This window comes from Oryx dammah, unplaced genomic scaffold (genome assembly GCF_014754425.2).
Source record: "Oryx dammah isolate SB20612 unplaced genomic scaffold, SCBI_Odam_1.1 HiC_scaffold_23, whole genome shotgun sequence".
In the NCBI taxonomy this organism is placed as follows: Eukaryota; Metazoa; Chordata; class Mammalia; order Artiodactyla; family Bovidae; genus Oryx; species Oryx dammah.
In genome coordinates this window covers 19,379,490-19,386,841 of record NW_024070207.1, presented here as the reverse complement: position 1 = coordinate 19,386,841, position 7,352 = coordinate 19,379,490, and positions in this window count along the sequence as shown.

Genomic DNA, 7,352 nt, shown 5'->3' with positions numbered 1-7,352 from the left:
CAGACCATATTCTTTAAATACCATGGAATATAATTAGAAACCAAGGAGGAAAAAAGCACCTAAAAATTAAAGTTTGCACAAATTTGAAATTTTAGAATCCATATCTAGACACTTCATTAACAAAAGAATACACAATAATGCATCCATTCATGATAAGTCATTTCATTCGTGTCCGACTCTTTGCATTCCTGTGGACTGTAGCCTGCCATGCTCTTCTGTCCGTGGGATAGTACAGGCAGGAATACTGGAGTGGGTTGCCATGCCCTCCTCCAGGGGATCTTCCCGACCCAGGGATCAAGACCAGGTCTCCTGTGTATCCTGCATTGCAGACGAATTCTTTACTGCTGAGCCACCAGGGAAGCCCAGTGCACCCTACATGTAATAGTCAATCCTTTTGATCCAAAAGATTAACTTCTGCTGACATTCCATCGGAGGAAACTACATATGAGTGACAGGTTATTATTGTCCCTGGTTGGGCAGATACACATTAGCAACAACTCTACACTGTAGAAGGAGAGAAGAAATCTTTGGTGGAAAGTTAGCTTTACCTGCTATAATGTTTAACTCAAGAAGTTAAACAAAGAACAACAAAAACAGAAATCAGTAAAAGAAAAGATAAAATAAAGATAAGTATAGCAGATACTTCTTAAATAAAATATACTTAAAACAAAAATCAAGGGTTAGTTCTTTGCAAAGACAATAAAATGGACAAATATGTCAAAATGCAGTAAATAAATAAGCAATACTAAGAATGGAAAAGACAGCAAGCAAAAATAGACTTCAGATTAAATATAAGACAAAACTCTGTGCACCCTTATACTACTAAATTTGACAATTTAGATTAAATGAACAATTTCCTAGAAAATACATATATCAAAAATGGTTTCAATATTTTTAAAACCCTGTAGGTACATATAAGCATGAAGGAAATTAAATCACTAATTTAAAAGTATACCCACCAGCAGTCCTCCTCTAGGATCATACAGATTAATAACAGGTGTGTTTCACCATATATTTAAATAAGAGACGTTGTCAATCTTAGAGAAAGTATCAATCTTATACAAAAGTTCAAAGTATATAGAAAATAGCAAAGTACTCAATATCATTTTGTTATACTACTATATTATTTTTGAATGTCTCTTAGCTCCTGGAATTGGCTTAGATTTGCCAGGTTCTGCCCTGTATCATTAAAGAAGCAATGCAGCCTGAAAGTACATTCTCCAAGGTTCCTATCTAGTTCCCTCCACAGCTGTTTGGATCAACCAGAACAAAAGATTGCAACCTGATTACTGTGCTAAATACTCAATGCACAGTTTCACTTTTTTTCTGATGAAAGTGATTTCCCATACTCTCTGGAAACACATAGCATATTCTCTCAACAGCCTGGCATTATGTTTAAATATCCACTGCATGATATTGTGTGACACATTCTCTTCTGCTCAGTCTTGGTTTGCCAAATGCAAAAAGAGGATCCTCGAAAACCAAACACTGTTTATTCTAAGCCAAACCCAATATGATCTCACTTATATGTGAAATCTAAAACAAATGAACACTCTCATAGAAAAAGATATCAGATTTGTGGTTACTATAGATGGAGGGAACATGGGGTTGCAGGAATTGGATGATAGTGGTCAAAAGGTATAAATTTCCAATTATAAGATAAATAAGTAGTGGAGGGGTTGCCCTGATGGTTCAATGGTAAAGAATCTGCCTGCCAATGCAGGAGATATGGGTTCAATCCCTGATCCGGGAAAATCTCACATGCCGCAGAGCAACTAAGCCTGTGCACCACAACACAACTACTGAGCATGTGCTCTAGAGCCTGCACATCACAACTACTGAGCCCACATGCCACAACTATTAAAGCTCACATGCCCTAAAGGCCTTACTCTGCAACAAGAGAAACCATGGCAATGAGAAGCCCCTGCACCGCAACTATTGAGCTTATGCTTGAGAGCCTAGGAACTACAACTGCTGAGCCCACATGCTCAATTACCGAAGCTGGCATGCCCTAAAGCTCATGCTTCTCAATAGGAGAAGCCACTGCAATAAGAAGCCTGTACACTGCAACTAGAGAGTAGCCCCCTCTCAATGCAACTAGAGAAAAGCCTGCATAGTAATGAAGACTCAGCACAGTCAACAATAAATAAATATTTTTTTTAAAGTGCTGGAGATGTAATGTATACCATGATGACTATAGTTAACATTGCTATATGATATATTTGAATATATAAGCAACTCCTGCAGCTCAATTCCAGAAAAATAAACAACCCAATCAAAAAATGGGCCAAAGAACTAAACTGACAGTTCCCGAAGACATACAGATGGCTAACAAACACATGAAAAGATGCTCAACATCACTCATTACCAGAGAAATGCAAATCAAAACCACAATTAGGTACCATCTCATGCCAGTCAAAATAGCTGCTATCCAAAAATCTACAAACAATAAATTCTGAAGAGGGTGTGGAGAAAAGGGAGCCCTGTTACACTGTTGGTGGGAATGCAAACTAGTACAGCCACTATGGAGAACAGTGTGGGTCCTTAAAAAACTGGAAATAGAACTGCCATATGACCCAGCGATCTCACTGCTGGGCATACACACCAAGGAAACCAGAATTGAAAGAGACACATGTACCCTAATGTTCATTACAGCACTGTTTATAATAGCCAGGACATGGAAGCAACCTAGATGCTAGATGTCCATTGGCAGACGAATGGATAAGAAAGCTGTGGTACATATACACAATGGAATATTACTTGAACATCAAAAAGAATACATTTGAATCAGTTCCAATGAGGTGGATGAAACTGGAGCCTATTATACAGAGTGAAGAAAGCCAGATAGAAAAACACCAATACAGTATTCAGTTCAGTTCAGTTCAGTCGCTCAGTCGTGTCCGACTCTGCAAAGCCATGAATCGCAGCATGCCAGCCTTCCCTGTCCATCACCAACTTCTGGAGTTCACTCAAACTCACGTCCATTGAGTCAGTGATGCCATCCAGCCATCTCATCCTCTGTCATCCCCTTCTCCTCCTGCCCCCAATCCCTCCCAGCATCAGAGTCTTTTCCAATGAGTCAACCCTTCACATGAGGTGGCCAAAGTACTGGAGTTTCAGCTTTAGCATCATTCCTTCCAAAGAAATCCCAGGGCTGATTTCCTTCAGAATGGACTGGTTGGATCTCCTTGCAGTCCAAGGGACTCTCAAGAGTCTTCTCCAACACCACAGTTCAAAAGCATCAATTCTTTGGCGCTAATGCATATATATGGAATTTAGAAAGATGGTAACGATAACCCTATATGCGAAACAGCAAAAGAGACACAGCTGTATAGAACAGTCTTTTGGACTCTGTGGGAGAAGGCTAGGGTGGGATGATCTGAGAGAATAGCATTGAAACATGTATATTATCATATGTGAAACAGATCGCCAGTCCAGGTTCCATGCTTGAGACAGGGTGCTCAGGGCTGGTGCACTGAGATGACCCAGAGGGATGGGATAGGGAGAGAAGTGGAAGGGGGTTCAGGATGGGGAATACATGTAAACCCATGGCTGATTCAATGTATGGCAAAAGCCACTACAATATTGTAAAGTAATTAGCCTCCAATTAAAATAAATAGTTTTTTATAAAAAGGAAAAAAGAGAAAGTGATTTTTGATACGTCAAAAAAAAAAGGATGAAAGAAAGTTGTTAGGAGTGTAGATCCTAACAGCTCTTGTCAGAAAAAAAAAAAAAGTTTTTTTTTTTTTTCTGTATCTATATGAAATAATGAATGTTAGCTAAACTTCACAGTAAATATAAGTCAAATCATTGTGCTGTCCACCTTAAACTTACACGGTGCTGTAGATCAATTATATCTCAATAAAACTGGGAGGAAAATCACTTTAGAAACTAAGATGAATCTGGGTTTCAGGACATCATCTGTTCTTTCATGTGCATGAATCAGACAGTAAGATACAACTGCATCCAAAGGTCTATGGTGCCATGTTAAGTGTTCAGAGAATCGGAGAATAGTAATTAGCTCACATAGGAGATTTAGGAATCATCTTATCCAAACCCATTCATTTTGATACAAACCAACTCAGGTCTCCACAACCTATAGTTGGAGATGAGATTCTCTGGCTCAGATGGTAAAGCATCTGTCTACAATGCAGGAGACCTGGGTTCAATCCCTGGGTCAGGAAGATCTTTTGGAGAAGGAAATGGCAATTCCTGTGTTCTTGCCTGGAAAATCCCATGGACGGTGGAGCCTGGTAGGCTACAGTCCATGGGGTGGCAAAGAGTCGGACACAACTGAGCGACTTCACTTTACATTTATACAAATTACAAAGGATGTGTCAAGCAGGGAACTACTCTTCCTCAAAATATATATCCTCCAATAACTTCTGAAAATCCACAAAATTGTTCTCATGGGAAATTTAAAACGAGTCTGACAGCTTTAAGTGACCACACCTTTCCCAATCCTATTCACTCTGATTTCCATTGATTGACATGTCCATCTATTGTTGTTTAGAGTCAGGAGTATAATTGGGTATACAGCTCTGAAACCTGACTCCTGGGGTCAAATAAGCCTGACTATTCTCTAACTGTATAACAAGAGCAAGTAATTTAACCTCTCTATGCCTGGAACAAATGAAAAAACAGTTATTAATGTGCTTACAAGTATTCCCTGTGACTATTTTTCAAGGTCAGAGAGTGCAAATGGAAACACCATCTCCTAGTCTTGCCTTGAAAAAGACCTATTTGCATACTTCAAAAGCTGCAAATGAGGCTAAGTAAGGAAAAGATGCCATTTGCTTTAGGTAAAACGTGCTTATTGTGTTGTGTACACAATGAAAAGATGTTCTGAGGGGAGAGGGATATCTGTTGTTTGAACAGAAAGAGAAGGAAAAAAGGAAATGAGGATGATAGAGAAAGTAATATCAGATAAATAAATAAATAAAGTCAGATAAAGTAATGCATATAAAATGTCTGATGAATATTTAGTACTCAATATCTTCTTCTCGCGGTCTTCCTTGGTAGCTCAGAAGGTAAAGAATTCATCTGCAATGCGGGAGACCTGGGTTTGATCCCTGGGTTGAGAAATCCCTGGAGGAAGGTATGGCAATCCACTCCAGTATTCTTACCTGGAGAATCCCCATGGACAGAGAAGCCTGGTGGGCTATAGTACATGGGGTCACAAAGAGTTGGACACGACTGAATGACTAAGCGCACATCTTCTTCTTAGTATTGCTATTATTTGATAATCCACTGTTAATTAGGGAAGGTGTTTTTATTATTTCTTAACAGATCTGAATATATATATATACATATATACATATATATGTATATATATATATATATTTGTTGTTCTTCAGTCGCTAAGTCATGTCTGACTCTTTGCAACCCCATGGACTGCAGCCCACCAGGCTTCCATGTCCTTCACTATCTCCCAGAGTTTTCTCAAACTCATGTCCACTGTGTCGGTGATCCCATCCAACCATCTCATTCTCTGTCATCCCCTTCTCCTCCTGCCTTCAATTTTTCCCAGAATCAGTGACTCTTTTCCAGTGTGTCAGCTCTTTGCATCAGGTGGCCAAAGTATTGGAGCTTCAGCATCAGTCCTTCTTGTAAATATTAAGGATTGATTTCCTTTAGGATTGACTGGTTTGATCTCTCTGCATAAACTAAAATGGTAAGCATTCACCAAATGTTTGTTATTTTTATTTACAAGGTTGTCACATGAAACTATACATCTGCCATTTCTGATGGTTCTCCTTCATGGCAGTGCCAACATCAATGCCAAGAGTGTTTTTACCTGATGCCACAAATCTTCAAGGTGACATAACAGTACTGAGACAGGAAAAGACACAAAGTGTAACTTTTCAAAGTTTGTGACAAACTTTGATACCTAGGTTGCTGCTGCTGCTAAGTTGCTTCAGTTCTGTCCAACTCTGTGCGACCCCATAGACGGCAGCCCACCAGGCTCCCCCATCCCTGGGATTCTCAAGGCAAGAATACTGGAGTGGGTTGCCATTTCCTTCTCCAATGCATGAAAGTGAAAAGTGAAAGTGAAGTCGATCAGTTGTGCTGGACTCTTAGCGACCCCATGGACTGCAGACTACCAGGCTCTTCTGTCCATGGGATTTTCCAGGCAAGAGTACTGGAGTGGGTTGCCATTGCCTTCTCCAATACCTAGGTTAAGAAGTCTTAATCAGTCGTAACCCTGAAGCAGCAGCTTTTGAAGTATGCAAATTGGCCTTTTTCAAGGTAAGACTAGGATATGGTGTTTCTGTTTGCACTAACCCTAACCTTGAATAATAGTCACAGGGAATCCTTGTGAGCACATTAAGAACTTTTTCTTCATTTGTTCCAGTCTTGTGATTATTATGGATGCAAGCCCTATTGGTTTTCAGAGCTATGTATTTTTGGGGATCTATTCCACATGTGTAATTCTTAAAAGTTGGGGCACTAGATGTTTGATCCAAGCCTCTTGCTCTTCAAGAAGAAGCTGGGAGTTATGAGTTCCCTCCTGATTGTACATAGCTGTTCTTGGAGAAGGATTTATAGGCAGAGTGTGCCTCAGTTTTTCTTACCTGTATCAGGGTGAGTATATTCTCATTTGATATGTAGAAGTCACTCAGCTGTTTTCTGGATTTCTTTCTGAAGAAATTGTTTTGTTTGTAGCTATAGATTTGGTGTTTTTATGAAGGAGGTAATTTCAAGAGCCTCCTATGTTGCCACTTGGACCAGGGCTCAATCTCTTATTTTCTTAACCATCTTTAAACTAAAGTAGAAAATATTTCATATAAAATAATACAGGGATTTTCATCTTGCAATAAAACATAAAAATACATATTTTGCCTACTGCTGCTTTATCTTATCTAATGCTTGTGCAGATGATGATTGCAACCATGAAATTAAAAGATGCTTACTCCTTGGAAGGAAAGTTATGACCAACCTAGATAGCATATTCAAAAGCAGAGAGATTACTTTGCCAACTAGTGTCCGTCTAGTCAAGGCTATGGTTTTTCCAGTGGTCATGTATGGATGTGAGAGTTGGACTGTGAAGAAGGCAGAGTGCCAAAGAACTGATGCTTTTGAACTGCGGTGTTGGAGAAGACTCTTGAGAGTCCCTTGGACTGCAAGGAGATCCATCCAATCCATTCTGAAGGAGATCAGCCCTGGGATTTCTTTGGAAGGAATGATGCCAAAGCTGAAACTCCAGTACTCTGGCCACCTCATGTGAAGGGTTGACTCATTGGAAAAGACTCTGATGCTGGGAGGGATTGGGGGCAGGAGGAGAAGGGGATGACAGAGGATGAGATGGCTGGATGGCATCACCGACTCGATGGACGTGAGTCTGAGTGAAC